The 17,764-nt window shown below is 44.4% G+C and overlaps 1 pseudogene; it reads right to left on the bottom strand.

Annotated features, from left to right (window-relative positions):
- Positions 1–465: 465 nt before the first annotated feature.
- Positions 466–17,319, bottom strand: LOC134966841 (formyl peptide receptor 2-like; annotated as a pseudogene).
- Positions 17,320–17,764: the final 445 nt, after the last annotated feature.

Raw genomic sequence — 17,764 nt, 5'->3', positions numbered from 1 at the left:
CACTATACTGTATATGCAACTCATGTTCACTTTGTAATGGATAGGTTCAGAGCAATTTATCACGGCCATAAAATTAAGCTGTTGCTATGTCCTTGGATGGAGATAAAGTAGGTATAAGGTACCAGCCAATCAGCTCCTAACTGTCATTTTACAGGCTGTGTTTGAAAAATGACAGTTGGGAACAGATTGGCTGGTACTTTATATAAACACATATCCATGCAGGGATATACACCATGCACTTGTGTGTCCTGACTTTTAACCTTAGCAGGCCCACATACTGGCTGTCGCTGGTCTAATGTATGACATATAGGTATTGTCAGGTAAGAATCTATGTACAGCAGAGAAACTGACATATAATTTGCTACTATGTCGCTTTGTAAGATATCTCTAATAAGCAATATAGAACAATTGGGAATGTCTTATTTTATAAGAATATCATCCAGCAAGCCTTTTCATGTTCTCCATCTAAAAAAAAAAATATTTATAAAGGTGATGAATCCAATTTAAAGTTTGAGACGTGGTGCCAGTGTTGTCTATACAATTAAGGTCAGACCGTTCATTAAAAGCCTTTTCCAACATGGCTGGTATGGACTTTAGAAAGTTTTTCTTGAAATCATGGGAAAAGAAAACTTAGAGAAAGGGGTTGATGCAGCTGCTGAAATAAGCCAAGCAGATGAATATTTCTGTAAGGATAATGTCAATTCGCTTCTATTTTATATTTATTAATGGCCAGGTGTTATATGGAAACCAGCAGATGAAGAAGCATACTATGACAGCGGTGATAACTCGGAAAGGTCTGTGAGACCGATTTGATTTCCTAATTACTCTTATCTTAAATAAAATCAGGCCAAATGATATTACAGTGATGACAAATGGGAATGCAAACATACAAATATTTCTTGTGATAAACATCGCCTTTTTCTTTTTTGCCAGATTGGCTTCTTTAGTATTCCGAGATTTAGGAAAACACTCAGTGACATCATCAACCCCATGGTTAAACACCAGATGAGGGATACTAATAAGTAGACAGAGCAACCAAACCAGTACAGCTATCATGGTGGCTAACCTGGGCGTCCTGTGTATTTTGGTCCAAACTGGCCAAAAAATGGAGACAAGTCGATCAATGCTGATGACGGTCATGAAATAGACACTGCTCAACATGTTTATGAAGAGAATTGTTATACCAGCCTTACATAGGAAGTGATCAAAAGGAATGTCCCAATACAAAGCCCACTCAGATATACGTAAAGGGAGAGAAATACATGTGAAAAAGTCAGCAAAAGCCAAGTTTAGGAACCACACGGCACTGAATGTCTTCATCTTGAAGCCGGCAAACCAGATGACCAAACCATTCCCAATTGTCCCCAAAAATATAGTTAAGCTGTACCATATGATGGACATTGCTCTGATAACATTTATTACAGCGGAAGTATCTCGTGGAGACAGCCAATAGTCATCATCGGTGTAGTTGTAATTGAACCAGTTTTCTCCAGTAGCATTCCTACAAAAATAGTGGACAAGTTTACTCAACAGTGTAAGTTGGCATTCGTTTTCATTACTATAATTGAACAAGTTACTGTAGATTTTTGAGATTTTGCTATGTACTGTAGCTATATTGACAAAATAGTGGTTTTAGGCCAGTGGTTCCCAAACTTTTTTGAGTCACAGTTCCCTAGAGTTTCAGCATTTTTTCCATGTACCTCCTAGGCCCAAAGTTTCTTATTATGAAATTCAGCAAAAAATATTACATTAAGTAAATTGAACTTATTGATCATTCTTAGAGTGAGTCCTATGGTGGTGGACAAGGTTGCAAATCTGTCCACTTACAGTATCTCATGAATAACAGCAACCAGAACTGGTTTTACATATTGTATTGACCATACATAATTTAAATTGGTCCCGGACAACTAACCAAAGGAACCCCTGCAAGTGCCCTGTAGTACCCCAGGGTGCCATGGCACCCAGTTTAGGAACCACTAGCTTAGGAATATTGTGAATCTAAGATGAAACAGCTCCATTCCTCATATTCAGCATAAGGAAACTATTTACTGTACTTTTTCTTCTCTATGTCCATAATGAAAACAAATTTTTGTGAGTTGAAAAAAAAAGTTGTGAATCCTTCAGCATTTCTGGTTTTACACAATAACAGATTTTTTTCTTTATCAAAAGATACGTCCATGAAGTTTTGACTGAACTATTTGCATGTAAACAATGGGGGTCATTCCGAGTTGTTCGCTCGCAAGCTGCTTTTAGCAGCTTTGCACACGCTAAGCCGCCGCCTACTGGGAGTGAATCTTAGCTTGTCAAAATTGCGAACGAAAGATTCGCAATATTGCGAAAATACTTCTCTGTGCAGTTTCTGAGTAGCTCGAGACTTACTCTGCCAGTGCGATCAGTTCAGTGCTTGTCGTTCCTGGTTTGACGTCACAAACACACCCAGCGTTCGCCCAGACACTCCCCCGTTTCTCCAGCCACTCCCGCGTTTTTCCCAGAAACGGTAGCGTTTTTCACACACTCCCATAAAACGGCCAGTTTCCGCCCAGAAACACCCACTTCCTGTCAATCACACTCCGATCACCAGAACGAAGAAAAAACCTCGTAATGCCGTGAGTAAAATACCAAACTGCATAGCAAATTTACTTGGCGCAGTCGCACTGCGGACATTGCGCACGCGCATTAGCGACTAATCGCTCCATTGCGAGAAAAAAATACAGAGCGAACAACTCGGAATGACCCCCAATGTTACTGAAATCAGAAAAAATCTTATTCATTAAGTTTGAGCTGAATATAAATTGTTTCAATCTGATTGCCCACAGCAGGTATGTCCAAACTGCGGCCCTCCAGCTGTTGAGAAACTACACATCCCAGCATGCCCTGACACAGCTTTAGCATTCTGACAGCAAAACTGTGTCAGGCCATGCTGGGATATGTAGTTTCACAACAGCTGGAGGGCCGCAGTTTGGACATGCCTGGCTTACACCAATAGCAGAACATGTTGTGAGTAATCATATTTTTCAAACCTTAGGGATAAAAAAAACCTTTGGTGCATACAGTATATGAGTAAAAAAACCCTTTTAAATTCCTGCAGCTGTGTAAATCTTTATTGAGATAGACACAGGTTTAGTAATAATCATGTGGTAGCAACCAGTGGTTGGTGTTAAAATTTTATATTAGCACTGTGGATGTTGTAAGTGAATGGAATTAGTAGTTTTACAATCAAAGCTTTAATAGACTTGGGAGTATGTTATGCCACTGTACACCAGTGACATGCGGTGGGGTGAGGCAGGTGAGGCAGAGCCTTTCCTGTCATACCAACATTTGTGCCAGAGTTTTTACTGTATAAAGTATATGACAACTAGAAATAATTTGTTTGAAATATCTTCTTTGCATTATTCTAATCATTTTTATAGCCAAAACTCTGGAGTAAAAAGTCTATGGCAGGGAAGGCAGTGCCTCACCTGGGTAACTTTTCCGCACATCTCTGATCAAAATTCACCAAATTTCCAGGAGTTTATACTGCTGCACCTGTGTATAATGCCCACATGTCTAAACTGCTGCACTTGTGTATAATGCCCAGATGTACGCTTTGGCTCATATATTGTGTGTAAATCTGGCTCCGGGGATAGCCAGTGCTTCCTGAGCTATTTAGCTCACCGCACGTCCCTGGTGTACACCAACCCATTTCACCACTTATTGCAACATACAGATCTGCTGCAGTCATGTTATACAGCCATTCTAGTCATGCCGTCATGTGTCTCGGTAGCGCTGAGCGTCATTTTGTGCAACTTTTCCATTTAAATGCATCTAAATCACATTGCTATGTGATTAATATGCACTAGCAGCTTATGCTGATTAAAATGATATGGAGCATGCCTAAATTCTGTGCGTCACTGCAGCTATATCTACATACTGTACGAAATGGTATATTACAGTCAGAGGCGTTTCTAGAGAGGAGGGGACCTGTGTGCAGACTCCGTGTGTGGGCCCTCTCCTCTCCCGTAGCCATCACCGCCGCTGTTAGCACTCTCAGCACTGAGACTCTGGCACAGTGCAAGAGTCTACAGTGCATGCGCAGGACTCCGAAAAAAATGGCCGCCGCGCCATCTTTTTCGGAGTCCTGCACATGCTCTGTAGACTTTGGCACTGTGCCAGAGTCTCTAGTGCTCAGTGCACTAGCAGTGGTGGTGACGGCTACGGGAGAGGAGGAAGCCCACACACAGTCACCGATGGACGCCAGAAATGTGAGTATAGAAGAAATGTGTGCAGCGTGTGCGGTGGGGGCTCCCTCTGGACCGAGCGGCCCGTGTGCACCGCACACACTGCATGCATTATAGATACGCCACTGATTACAGTGTTTTCCTGGAAATCACTGTAACGTAGCATTTCATATGCAGATACAGTCTCAGTCACACACACAGAATAGAGGCATGCCACATATCATTTTAATCAGTGTAAACTGCTTGTGCATCATAGACTGCTGCATGAAGTATTGAGGTAAGATGTATGAAAACACATATGTATATATTTACATCATGAGAGACCACTTCTGTACATTTCTTTGCATCTGTACTTAGTGTAATTCCTATTAATAAATAGAAAGTCAGATGAAAGAAATATCACAAAATAATTGTACTATTTCATGTCTTCATTAAATCAATAAAACATTTGTAAATTTATTTGAAACTTGATGTCAAGTGCCTGATGCTTCCGTATACAGATACGTGGTTTGGATTTCCTGAAAACTGAACACACCCGAACTTTGGGGTTTCGAATCAAATCGAGTCCTGGTTTAGGTAATCCTACCAAGTTCTAATCTCGGATCTACAAACTCTGTCTCACGTGTTTTAAATGGCAAGTAAATCCTTTCTCATTATTTCATTGTTGTGGTTTTGTTTTGGCTTTGCAAACCCACTCTCAAGTAATTTGTAGAGATGAGCGCCTGAAATTTTTCGGGTTTTGTGTTTTGGTTTTGGGTTCGGTTCCGCGGCCGTGTTTTGGGTTCGAACGCGTTTTGGCAAAACCTCACCGAATTTTTTTTGTCGGATTCGGGTGTGTTTTGGATTCGGGTGTTTTTTTCAAAAAACACTAAAAAACAGCTTAAATCATAGAATTTGGGGGTCATTTTGATCCCAAAGTATTATTAACCTCAAAAACCATAATTTACACTCATTTTCAGTCTATTCTGAATACCTCACACCTCACAATATTATTTTTAGTCCTAAAATTTGCACCGAGGTCGCTGTGTGAGTAAGATAAGCGACCCTAGTGGCCGACACAAACACCGGGCCCATCTAGGAGTGGCACTGCAGTGTCACGCAGGATGTCCCTTCCAAAAAACCCTCCCCAAACAGCACATGACGCAAAGAAAAAAAGAGGCGCAATGAGGTAGCTGTGTGAGTAAGATTAGCGACCCTAGTGGCCGACACAAACACCGGGCCCATCTAGGAGTGGCACTGCAGTGTCACGCAGGATGGCCCTTCCAAAAAACCCTCCCCAAACAGCACATGACGCAAAGAAAAAAAGAGGCGCAATGAGGTAGCTGTGTGAATAAGATTAGCGACCCTAGTGGCCGACACAAACACCGGGCCCATCTAGGAGTGGCACTGCAGTGTCACGCAGGATGTCCCTTCCAAAAAACCCTCCCCAAACAGCACATGACGCAAAGAAAAAAAGAGGCGCAATGAGGTAGCTGTGTGAGTAAGATTAGCGACCCTAGTGGCCGACACAAACACCGGGCCCATCTAGGAGTGGCACTGCAGTGTCACGCAGGATGTCCCTTCCAAAAAACCCTCCCCAAACAGCACATGACGCAAAGAAAAAAAGAGGCGCAATGAGGTAGCTGACTGTGTGAGTAAGATTAGCGACCCTAGTGGCCGACACAAACACCGGGCCCATTTAGGAGTGGCACTGCAGTGTCACGCAGGATGTCCCTTCCAAAAAACCCTCCCCAATCAGCACATGATGCAAAGAAAAAGAAAAGAAAAAAGAGGTGCAAGATGGAATTGTCCTTGGGCCCTCCCACCCACCCTTATGTTGTATAAACAAAACAGGACATGCACACTTTAACCAACCCATCATTTCAGTGACAGGGTCTGCCACACGACTGTGACTGATATGACGGGTTGGTTTGGACCCCCCCCAAAAAAGAAGCAATTAATCTCTCCTTGCACAAACTGGCTCTACAGAGGCAAGATGTCCACCTCATCATCACCCTCCGATATATCACCGTGTACATCCCCCTCCTCACAGATTATCAATTCGTCCCCACTGGAATCCACCATCTCAGCTCCCTGTGTACTTTGTGGAGGCAATTGCTGCTGGTCAATGTCTCCGCGGAGGAATTGATTATAATTCATTTTAATGAACATCATCTTCTCCACATTTTCTGGATGTAACCTCGTACGCCGATTGCTGACAAGGTGAGCGGCGGCACTAAACACTCTTTCGGAGTACACACTTGTGGGAGGGCAACTTAGGTAGAATAAAGCCAGTTTGTGCAAGGGCCTCCAAATTGCCTCTTTTTCCTGCCAGTATAAGTACGGACTGTGTGACGTGCCTACTTGGATGCGGTCACTCATATAATCCTCCACCATTCTATCAATGTTGAGAGAATCATATGCAGTGACAGTAGACGACATGTCTGTAATCGTTGTCAGGTCCTTCAGTCCGGACCAGATGTCAGCATCAGCAGTCGCTCCAGACTGCCCTGCATCACCGCCAGCGGGTGGGCTCGGAATTCTGAGCCTTTTCCTCGCACCCCCAGTTGCGGGAGAATGTGAAGGAGGAGATGTTGACAGGTCGCGTTCCGCTTGACTTGACAATTTTGTCACCAGCAGGTCTTTCAACCCCAGCAGACTTGTGTCTGCCGGAAAGAGAGATCCAAGGTAGGCTTTAAATCTAGGATCGAGCACGGTGGCCAAAATGTAGTGCTCTGATTTCAACAGATTGACCACCCGTGAATCCTTGTTAAGCGAATTAAGGGCTCCATCCACAAGTCCCACATGCCTAGCGGAATCGCTCCGTGTTAGCTCCTCCTTCAATGTCTCCAGCTTCTTCTGCAAAAGCCTGATGAGGGGAATGACCTGACTCAGGCTGGCAGTGTCTGAACTGACTTCACGTGTGGCAAGTTCAAAGGGCATCAGAACCTTGCACAACGTTGAAATCATTCTCCACTGCGCTTGAGACAGGTGCATTCCACCTACTATATCGTGCTCAATTGTATAGGCTTGAATGGCCTTTTGCTGCTCCTCCAACCTCTGAAGCATATAGAGGGTTGAATTCCACCTCGTTACCACTTTTTGCTTCAGATGATGGCAGGGCAGGTTCAGTAGTTTTTGGTGGTGCTCCAGTCTTCTGTACGTGGTGCCTGTACACCGAAAGTGTCCCGCAATTCTTCTGGCAACCGACAGCATCTCTTGCACGCCCCTGTCGTTTTTTAAAAAATTCTGCACCACCAAATTCAAGGTATGTGCAAAACATGGGACGTGCTGGAATTTGCCCATATTTAATGCACACACAATATTGCTGGCGTTGTCCGATGCCACAAATCCACAGGAGAGTCCAATTGGGGTAAGCCATTCCGCGATGATCTTCCTCAGTTGCCGTAAGAGGTTTTCAGCTGTGTGCGTATTCTGGAAAGCGGTGATACAAAGCGTAGCCTGCCTAGGAAAGAGTTGGCGTTTGCGAGATGCTGCTACTGGTGCCGCCGCTGCTGTTCTTGCGGCGGGAGTCCATACATCTACCCAGTGGGCTGTCACAGTCATATAGTCCTGACCCTGCCCTGCTCCACTTGTCCACATGTCCGTGGTTAAGTGGACATTGGGTACAACTGCATTTTTTAGGACACTGGTGAGTCTTTTTCTGACGTCCGTGTACATTCTCGGTATCGCCTGCCTAGAGAAGTGGAACCTAGATGGTATTTGGTAACGGGGGCACACTGCCTCAATAAATTGTCTAGTTCCCAGTGAACTAACGGCGGATACCGGACGCACGTCTAACACCAACATAGTTGTCAAGGCCTCAGTTATCCGCTTTGCAGCAGGATGACTGCTGTGATATTTCATCTTCCTCGCAAAGGACTGTTGAACAGTCAATTGCTTACTGGAAGTAGTACAAGTGGGCTTACGACTTCCCCTCTGGGATGACCATCGACTCCCAGCAGCAACAACAGCAGCGCCAGCAGCAGTAGGCGTTACACGCAAGGATGCATCGGAGGAATCCCAGGCAGGAGAGGAATCGTCAGAATTGCCAGTGACATGGCCTGCTGGACTATTGGCATTCCTGGGGAAGGAGGAAATTGACACTGAGGGAGTTGGTGGGGTGGTTTGCGTGAGCTTGGTTACAAGAGGAAGGGATTTACTGGTCAGTGGACTGCTTCCGCTGTCACCCAAAGTTTTTGAACTTGTCACTGACTTATTATGAATGCGCTGCAGGTGACGTATAAGGGAGGATGTTCCGAGGTGGTTAACGTCCTTACCCCTACTTATTACAGCTTGACAAAGGGAACACACGGCTTGACACCTGTTGTCCGCATTTCTGTTGAAATACCTCCACACCGAAGAGCTGATTTTTTTGGTATTTTCACCTGGCATGTCAACGGCCATATTCCTCCCACGGACAACAGGTGTCTCCCCGGGTGCCTGACTTAAACAAACCACCTCACCATCAGAATCCTCCTGGTCAATTTCCTCCCCAGCGCCAGCAACACCCATATCCTCCTCATCCTGGTGTACTTCAACACTGACATCTTCAATCTGACTATCAGGAACTGGACTGCGGGTGCTCCTTCCAGCACTTGCAGGGGGCGTGCAAATGGTGGAAGGCGCATGCTCTTCACGTCCAGTGTTGGGAAGGTCAGGCATCGCAACCGACACAATTGGACTCTCCTTGTGGATTTGGGATTTCGAAGAATGCACAGTTCTTTGCTGTGCTGCTTTTGCCAGCTTGAGTCTTTTCATTTTTCTAGCGAGAGGCTGAGTGCTTCCATCCTCATGTGAAGCTGAACCACTAGCCATGAACATAGGCCAGGGCCTCAGCCGTTCCTTGCCACTCCGTGTCGTAAATGGCATATTGGCAAGTTTACGCTTCTCCTCCGACAATTTTATTTTAGGTTTTGGAGTCCTTTTTTTCTGATATTTGGTGTTTTGGATTTGACATGCTCTGTACTATGACATTGGGCATCGGCCTTGGCAGACGACGTTGCTGGCATTTCATCGTCTCGGCCATGACTAGTGGCAGCAGCTTCAGCACGAGGTGGAAGTGGATCTTGATCTTTCCCTAATTTTGGAACCTCAACATTTTTGTTCTCCATATTTTAATAGGCACAACTAAAAGGCACCTCAGGTAAACAATGGAGATGGATACTAGTATACAATTATGGACTGCCTGCCGAGTGCAGACACAGAGGTAGCCACAGCCGTGAACTACCGTACTGTACTGTGTCTGCTGCTAATATAGACTGGTTGATAAAGAGATGTCTATGTAACTATGTATGTATAAAGAAGAAAGAAAAAAAAACCACGGTTAGGTGGTATACAATTATGGACGGACTGCCTGCCGAGTGCAGACACAGAGGTAGCCACAGCCGTGAACTACCGTACTGTACTGTGTCTGCTGCTAATAATATAGACTGGTTGATAAAGAGATGTCGTAGTAGTATGTATGTATAAAGAAGAAAGAAAAAAAAACCACGGTTAGGTGGTATACAATTATGGACGGACTGCCTGCCGAGTGCAGACACAGAGGTAGCCACAGCCGTGAACTACCGTACTGTACTGTGTCTGCTGCTAATATAGACTGGTTGATAAAGAGATGTCTATGTAACTATGTATGTATAAAGAAGAAATAAAAAAAAACCACGGTTAGGTGGTATACAATTATGGACGGACTGCCTGCCGAGTGCAGACACAGAGGTAGCCACAGCCGTGAACTACCGTACTGTACTGTGTCTGCTGCTAATATAGACTGGTTGATAAAGAGATGTCTATGTAACTATGTATGTATAAAGAAGAAAGAAAAAAAAACCACGGTTAGGTGGTATACAATTATGGACGGACTGCCTGCCGAGTGCAGACACAGAGGTAGCCACAGCCGTGAACTACCGTACTGTACTGTGTCTGCTGCTAATATAGACTGGTTGATAAAGAGATGTCTATGTAACTATGTATGTATAAAGAAGAAAGAAAAAAAAACCACGGTTAGGTGGTATACAATTATGGACGGACTGCCTGCCGAGTGCAGACACAGAGGTAGCCACAGCCGTGAACTACCGTACTGTACTGTGTCTGCTGCTAATATAGACTGGTTGATAAAGAGATGTCTATGTAACTATGTATGTATAAAGAAGAAAGAAAAAAAAAACCACGGTTAGGTGGTATACAATTATGGACGGACTGCCTGCCGAGTGCAGACACAGAGGTAGCCACAGCCGTGAACTACCGTACTGTACTGTGTCTGCTGCTAATATAGACTGGTTGATAAAGAGATGTCTATGTAACTATGTATGTATAAAGAAGAAAGAAAAAAAAACCACGGTTAGGTGGTATACAATTATGGACGGACTGCCTGCCGAGTGCAGACACAGAGGTAGCCACAGCCGTGAACTACCGTACTGTACTGTGTCTGCTGCTAATATAGACTGGTTGATAAAGAGATGTCGTAGTAGTATGTATGTATAAAGAAGAAAAAAAAACCACGGTTAGGTGGTATACAATTATGGACGGACTGCCTGCCGAGTGCAGACACAGAGGTAGCCACAGCCGTGAACTACCGTACTGTGTCTGCTGCGACTGGATGATAAATGATATAAAAAATATATATATATCACTACTGCAGCCGGACAGGTATATATTATATATTATATAATGACGGACCTGCTGGACACTGTCTGTCAGCAGAATGAGTTTTATTTTTATAGAATAAAAAAAACAACAACACACAAGTGAAGTCACACGACGAGTGTTTAACTTTTTCAAGCAATCACAATATAAGTATACTACTAACTATACTGGTGGTCAGTGTGGTCAGGTCACTGGTCAGTCACACTGGCAGTGGCACTCCTGCAGCAAAAGTGTGCACTGTTTAATTTTAATATAATATTATGTACTCCTGGCTCCTGCTATAACCTATAACTGGCACTGCAGTGCTCCCCAGTCTCCCCCACAATTATAAGCTGTGTGAGCTGAGCAGTCAGACAGATATATAATATATATAGATGATGCAGCACACTGGGCTGAGCCTGAGCAGTGCACACAGATATGGTATGTGACTGAGTCACTGTGTGTATCGCTTTTTTCAGGCAGAGAACGGATATATTAAATAAACTGCACTGTCTGGTGGTCACTCACTATATAATATTATGTACTCCTGGCTCCTGCTATAACCTATAACTGGCACTGCAGTGCTCCCCAGTCTCCCCCACAATTATAAGCTGTGTGAGCTGAGCAGTCAGACAGATATATAATATATATAGATGATGCAGCACACTGGGCTGAGCCTGAGCAGTGCACACAGATATGGTATGTGACTGAGTCACTGTGTGTATCGCTTTTTTCAGGCAGAGAACGGATATATTAAATAAACTGCACTGTCTGGTGGTCACTCACTAGTAAACTCTTTGCACTCTCTACACTTCTACAGTACTCCTCCTAGTCCTGAGCTCCAGTAAATCTCTCTCTCTTATAATCTAAATGGAGAGGACGCCAGCCACGTCCTCTCCCTATCAATCTCAATGCACGTGTGAAAATGGCGGCGACGCGCGGCTCCTTATATAGAATCCGAGTCTCGCGAGAATCCGACAGCGTCATGATGACGTTCGGGCGCGCTCGGGTTAACCGAGCAAGGCGGGAGGATCCGAGTCTGCTCGGACCCGTGAAAAAAACCATGAAGTTCGGGCGGGTTCGGATTCAGAGAAACCGAACCCGCTCATCTCTAGTAATTTGGTTATGTTTTTGGGTTTGGTTTTGCTTTTGGGTTCTATAAAATCAATAAAAACAACTAAAATCACGTATCTTGGACCTGTTTTTGTTCCTATAGCATAAATAACATCAATAACATTATTTTCCAGTTAATTTTCCCGCTTCACTATACAGTACACTGTCCTAAGTGAAATTGTATCTGAAATCCTGAGGGACGCTATTACATGCAACACAACCCCCGAGTTTCAGTTGTTAAATCTGAGTTCTGAACTGGAAGGAAGACCCAACTCGGGACTTTGGCCCTAATTCAGATATGTTTGCTGGGCTGCGTTTTTTGCTGCCCTGCGATCAGATAGTCACTGACTACAGGGGGGACGGGAAAAATCTGTGCAAGTGTGCGATCGCTTCATTAGCAGAGCTGCACAAACATAAGTTTATGCAGTCTCTGCGCAACCCAGGACTCACTCAGCCGCTGCGATTGTTTCCTGTTGATCAGGGCCGGAGCTGACGTCAGACACCCTACCTCCAACACCTGATCCTGCCTGCGTTTTTCCAGACACTCCTGGAAAACGGTCAGTTGCCACCCACAAATGGCTTCTTCCTGTCAATCTGCTAGCAAATGTCCGTGCGTTCAGATTTTTCGCACCATCCCGTTACTAGGCACCGATGCCCGGTGCTGTTGTGCAACATGCCGGCGCATTGTGGCTCACACTCATGCGCAGTTCAGATCTGATCCCATGCTGTGAGAAAACGCACAGCAGCGATTAGATCTGAATTGCCCCCTTAGTCTATTTGGATCTCCAAAATTTATCTGAGCATAGACTCGGTTCTACTCAGATCCCCAAAGTTTGAATGTGTTCGGTTTTCAAGAACCCTGAATTGTTATCTTCTAACACCTGTTTTTCTACTGTTACTAGTTCAAAGGATAGTCCACTATTGAAATCACTGGCATTTCTATAATGGTTGCAGTGTGTGCGGTGCACACGGGCCCCTGAGTCCAGTGCACCCATTTTTAAAATACTCACCCCTCCGAAGTCCAGCACCAGCATCCGCAGCGCTATTAGAACTCTGTGAAAATGGCTCAGCGGCCAACGCTGAGAGCGTCTCCTTCCGGGCGGGTGTGCACTCTAGTGAATGGGAGAGCGTCTCCATCCGGGCGTGTACTCCCACCAGAATGTGAGAATGTCTCTGCGCACTCCCAGCGTGACTAGGCGGACGGCTCGCCTAGTCACGCCGGGAGAGCACGCCTGTGATGGAGCCGCCTCAGATGAGCGTGGCTTCATCTGTATATTAAATTGAAAATCATCAATGGAAATAATAAGCCATTACTGTTGTCTCTATGGGTGCCATGACCACTAAATCCACCCCTGGTGGAAGGACACATACCAGTGGCAGCGATCAGAGGAGTAGGGTGTAGGACTGTGGGCTTGGTGTGGGACTGTGGGCTCTGAGAGCCACTGTGTTGTATCCTTATGCACTGTGTAAAAACAGTTATGTGTTCAAGCACGGTGTAAAACATAAATACAAATAAAACTGTTGTGTGTTCAATATCATGTCAACTTTTTGAACCTGTTGACCTTCTGTAGTGTCTACCTTTTACCAGACAGCCTTTTGGCCCCTGTCGATCATTTGAAGACTGTCTATCTTTATTGTTCAGTAACTCTATCCACTGGTAACTATAACCTATTCTATATTGTGGAGTCTCACTTGTCTAATAAAAGGGGAGTCCTGAGTACTCTTATTCCCACACTCTCACACTCAACGCAGTTTTGTTTTGTGTAAGTAATTTAACGACTGCATGTAATTCTGGAATATATGCATTGACTGATAAAGATACTTAAATACCTCCAATATACTGTGGACAAATGTAATTTCCAGTCTGTTCTAGTAATATAGGGGGACATTTACTAAGCAGTGATAAGAGCGGAGAAGTGAGCAAGTGGAGATATTTCCCCATCAACCAATCAGCAGCTCTGTATCGTTTTATAGTATGCAAATTATAGATGTTACTTCAGTGCTGATTGGTTGCCATGGGCAACTTCTCCACTGGCTCACTTCTCCGCTCTTATCAGTGCTTAGTAAATGTAACCCATAATACTTAAATACCTCCAATATGGGCCCTCATTCCGAGTTGTTCGCTCGTTATTTTTCTTCGCATCGCAGCGATTTTCCGCAAACTGCGCATGCGCAATGTTCGCACCGCGCCTGCGCCAAGTAAATTTGCTAAGAAGTTTGGTATTTTACTCACGGCTTAACAAAGAAATTTCTTCGTTCTGGTGATCGGAGTGTGCTTGACAGGAAGTGGGTGTTTCTGGGCGGAAACTGGCCGTTTTATGGGTGTGTGTGAAAAAACGCTGCCGTTTCTGGGAAAAACGTGGGAGTGGCTGGAGAAACGGGGGAGTGTCTGGGCGAATGATGGGTGTGTTTGTGACGTCAAACCAGGAAGGACAAGCACTGAACTGATCGCAGATGCCGAGTAAGTCTGGAGCTACTCAGAAACTGCAAAGAAAAAACTTTTCGCTATATTGTGAATATTTTGTTCGCAATTCTGCTAAGCTAAGATTCACTCCCAGAGGGCAGCAGCTTAGCGTGTGCACTGCTGCGAAAAGCGGCTAGCGAGCGAACAACTCGGAATGAGGGACATATTGTAGACAAATGCAATTTCCATTCTGTTCTAGTAGCGTATTACTTAAATACCTCCAATGTACTGTAGACCAGTGGTTCTCAAACTCGGTCCTCAGGACCCCACACAGTGCATGTTTTGCAGGTAACCCAGCAGGTGCACAGGTGTATTAATTACTCACTGACATTTTAAAAGTTCCACAGGTGGAGCTAGTTATTTCACTTGTGATTTTGTGAGGAGACCTGCAAAACATGCACCGTGTGCGGTCCTGAGGACCGAGTTTGAGAACCTTGTGCTGTAGACAAACGTGATTTCCAGTCTGTTCTAGTAGCATAATACTTAAATACCTCCAATATATTGTAGACAAACGTAATTTCCAGTCTGTTCTAGTAGCATAATACTTAAATACCTCCAATATACTGTAGACAAACGTAATTTCCAGTCTGTTCTAGTAACATAATATATCTAGGTTTAAAGTTTAACTTCTTAAAACTAAAGTAAAAAAATTGTGAACAATGCAAAACTAAAGATCACAGAAAAGTTGACCTTTAGATACTTACTTTTAGTATAAATATAGTTGTGGAAAACGTAAAGTGAAATAAAATACTACAAATGCAGAAAGCACAAAATTGACATTGGTTGAGTGTTCTGATCTTATTGCATTTCACCATTCCTGAGTTAACATTTTAAAATTGCAAAAACATAAATGGAATAAAAATTCTATTTGCATCTCTATAACTGCAAAATCTTTTTCCCAGGTGTAAATATAATCTTTTACTGTAGCTGAGAATATTCCTCACTCTTAATTATGCTCTGTGGCCCTCATTCCAAGTTGATCGCTCGCTAGCTACTTTTAGCAGCCGTGCAAATGCATAGTCGCCGCCCACGGGGGAGTGTATTTTCGCTTTGCAAGTGTGCGAACGCCTGTGCAGCCGAGCGGGTACAAACACATTTTGGCCCTCATTCCGAGTTGTTCGCTCGGTAAAAATCTTCGCATCGCAGCGATTTTCCGCTTAATGCGCATGCGCAATGTCCGCACTGCGACTGCGCCAAGTAAATTTGCTATGCAGTTAGGATTTTTACTCACGGCTTTTTCATCGTTCTGGCGATCGTAATGTGATTGACAGGAAATGGGTGTTACTGGGCGGAAACAGGCCGTTTTATGGGCGTGTGGGAAAAAACGCTACCGTTTCCGGAAAAAACGCAGGAGTGGCCGGAGAAACGGAGGAGTGTCTGGGCGAACGCTGGGTGTGTTTGTGACGTCAAACCAGGAACGACAAGCACTGAACTGATCGCAGATGCCGAGTAAGTCTGGAGCTACTCAGAAACTGCTACGAGGTGTGTAATCGCAATATTGCGAATACATCGTTCGCAATTTTAAGATGCTAAGATTCACTCCCAGTAGGCGGCGGCTTAGCGTGAGTAAATCTGCTAAAATCCGCTTGCGAGCGAACAACTCGGAATGAGGGCCTTTGTGCAGAACAAGACCAGCCCTGTAGTTACTTATTCTGTGCAATGATTGCAGCGACGAAGGTCCCGGAATTGACATCCCGCCCTGCAAACGCCTGGACATGCCTGTCTTTTTCCAAACACTCCCTGAAAATAGTCAGTTGACACCCATAAACGCCCTCTTCCTGTCAATCTCCTTGCGATCGGCTGTGCGAATGGAATCGTCACTATAAGCAGTGCAAAACAACAATGCTCTTTGTACACATACACCGCGCGTGTGCATTGCGCCCCCATATGCATGCGATATATATATTTTTTTTAAATGATCGCTACACAGCAAACATCGGCAGCTAGCGATCAACTCAAAATGACCCCCTAGATGTGTTGTAATCTCCCTACAGAACTAACTCTAAATGTGACTTACCTCTCTGTCCCTGTGTGAGCATCTTAGCATTCTCTCTCAGTACGGGTGGTATTCATGTGACCGCCGGTCAGCTGACCGACAGTCACATGACCTCCTCCACCAGCCCGACGGGTCACTGTCCCGATGGTCGGCATGCCGACCAACAGGGACTATTTCCACTCGTGGGTGTCCACGACACCCATAGAGTGGGAATAGAACCCGTGGCGACTGCAGGTCGCCACCGAGCCCGCAGCGCGTCGGTATGCTGCCGGGATCCCGGCATCGGTAAGCTGACCGGCGGTCAGGAGACCGGTGGTCAGCCGTACTACACCCCTCAGTACAGCTTGAGGAGGAAAACTTTTTTTTAATTAAAATTGTCTGGTACAGAAAAAAGATTTTGTTTGAAGATTGTACAACAACAATCAAATGTTTTTCATTTGATATTAAAGTTTATCACAAAGAGTTTATCACAATGATTTAGTAGTTATTGAAGATTAGTATTGCAGATTTATATCGGGTCAGAGAGGAGACAGTAAATGTACTTTGTGCAATATAAAACTCAGATCATTGAGAGGTTGATGACCAATGCTTACTTAATACCAAGCACGGTTCATATAGAGACACATCCCTTATTTCAGCTAATTCCATTCATTTTATACAGTTTTCCTAAACCTTAATTTAGCATGGGTGTGGTATGTTAGGTAAATAGTTACAGTATCATGTCAATGAGCATCAGATTAACATGAGAATGTCAACATGGTCAAAATGTTGAGATGAAGCATTGTCAACATACTAAGTATGCTAACAGTGATCATGTCAACATGAATGTCCACACTGATGGCATTTTGGCATGATAGCATGTTGACTTAATATTGCTGGTGGCCCAATGGTCACTTACCTTGTTCCAGCAGCTTCAGAGGCTCCAGCATGAATTCCAGGTCATATGACTGTCACTAGCAGCACAGATGTCTCATGAAATGGCAGTTTTGGTGAGTCTTTTCTGCCTATCCCTACCCCACCCCCAGTGCCTAATCCTAACCTCCCCTAATGCATAGCCTTAACTCCCCTGGCAGTGCCAAAACCCAACCATCAGCATCCTGAGAATGTCAAAATTTCACATTGTATCATTTTAGATGGAGACATTTTGAACATGTCAACATTCTGAGGATATCAATAGGGTGCCTGTTGACATGTTGAACCATTTCTAGTGTTGGCACTGTGGTATCAACATTATGAATGTCGACATGGTAACTATCCACAATGTAACTGGATAACTGGATCCCATATTGCATAAGCTATGCCTAATTTATAAAGAACAGACAGAGAGGGGGGGGGGGTGCAAATATCCCCCCTAAATTTCCCCCCAGCACACTA

The sequence above is a fragment of the Pseudophryne corroboree genome, chromosome 10 (assembly GCF_028390025.1).
Source record: "Pseudophryne corroboree isolate aPseCor3 chromosome 10, aPseCor3.hap2, whole genome shotgun sequence".
NCBI lineage: Eukaryota > Metazoa > Chordata > Amphibia > Anura > Myobatrachidae > Pseudophryne > Pseudophryne corroboree.
The sequence above is the reverse complement of the archived record's forward strand: the minus strand, read 5'-3'. Positions and strand labels throughout refer to the sequence as shown.